Genomic DNA, 1,576 nt, shown 5'->3' on the forward strand with positions numbered 1-1,576 from the left:
TTTTTTTAATCTTTTAACTTTTAATCTGTTTGTGTCTTTTGATCAAACATGAGTCTTTTGTACACAGCATAAAGTGGATTTTTAAAAATCCATTTTGCCAGTCTTTGTCTTTTGATTAGAAAGTTTAATCCCAGCTGGGCGTGGTGGCTCACACCTGTAATCCCAGCACTTTGGGAGGCTGAGGTGGGTGGATTACTTGGCATCAGGAGTTCCAGACCAGCCTAGCCAACATGGTTGAGACCCCTGTCTCTACTAAAAGTACAAAAATTAGCCGGTGGTGGGGCGCACCTATAATCCCAGCTACTCGTGAGGTTCAGGTGGGAGAATTGCTTGAACCCAGGATATGGAGGTTGCAGTTAGCTGAGATCATGCCACTACAGTCCAGCATGGGTGACAGAGTGAGACTGTCTAAAAAAAAAAAGAAAAAGAAAATGTAATCTATTTACATTTAAAGTAATTACTGTTAAGAACTTCTGTTATGTTGCTATTTGTTCTCCACATGCCTTACTGCTTTTTTGTCCCTCATTTCCTGCATGACTGTCTTTTGTGTTTAGTTGTTTTGTAGTGAAACATTTAAATTCATTTCACTCTGTTTTGTATATATTCTATAGCTATTTTCTTTGTGTGTGTTTATGTCTCTTTTTTTTTGGAGGCAGGGTCTTCTCTGTCACCCCGGTTGGAGTGCAGTGGTGGAATCATTGCTCACTGCAGCCTTGAACTCAAGCACTCCTCCTGCCTCAGTGTCACAAGTAGCTAGGACTACAGGCTCTTGCCACCACACCAAGCTAATTTTCAATTTTTTTGAAGAGACAGGGTTTCATCCTGTTGCTCCAGGCTGGTAACTACTAGACTCAAGCAATCCACTTGCCTTGGCCTCCCAAAGTGCTGGGATTACAGGTATGAGCCATCACACCCAACCTGTGTCTTAGTGTTTTTGTTTGTTTTTTTTTTTTTTTTTGAGAAATGTTAAGTTACTGTCTTAGTTTTTAACAAAAAAGCCCAAAAAGTAAAAAATACTTTTTAAAATAAAAAGCTTGTAAGGACATAAAATATTTTTGTATAGCTATAAGAGTCAAAAAGTTAAGTTTAGGCTGGGTGTGGTGGCTCACGCCTCTAGTCTCAGCACTTTGAGAGGCTGAGGCAGCTGGATCACTTGAGCCCAAGAGTTTGAGACCAGTCTGAGCAGCATGATGAAACACCATCTCTACAAAAAATACAAAAATCAGCTGGTTATGAAGGTATAGTCTTGTAGTTCCAGCTACTTGGGAGGCTGAGGCAGGAAGTTTGCTTGAGTCCAAGGAGATCGAGGCTGCAGTAAGCCATGAACATGCCACTGCACTCCAGCCTGGGTGACAGAATGAGACCCTGTTTCCAAGGAAAAAAAAGGACACTTAGGAAGCAAAAACCTTGCAGTAAGCTAAATTAAATTTTATTATTGAAAAGTTTTTAAATAAATTTAGTGTAGCCTAATATAGTGTTTATAAAGTCTGCAGTAGTATACAGTAATGTCCTAGGCCTTCACAATTCACTCACTACTCATTCCCTCACTCACCTAGGGCAACTTCTAGGCCAGTAA

The sequence above is a fragment of the Cebus imitator genome, unplaced genomic scaffold (assembly GCF_001604975.1).
Source record: "Cebus imitator isolate Cc_AM_T3 unplaced genomic scaffold, Cebus_imitator-1.0 Scaffold755, whole genome shotgun sequence".
NCBI classification, from domain to species: Eukaryota; Metazoa; Chordata; class Mammalia; order Primates; family Cebidae; genus Cebus; species Cebus imitator.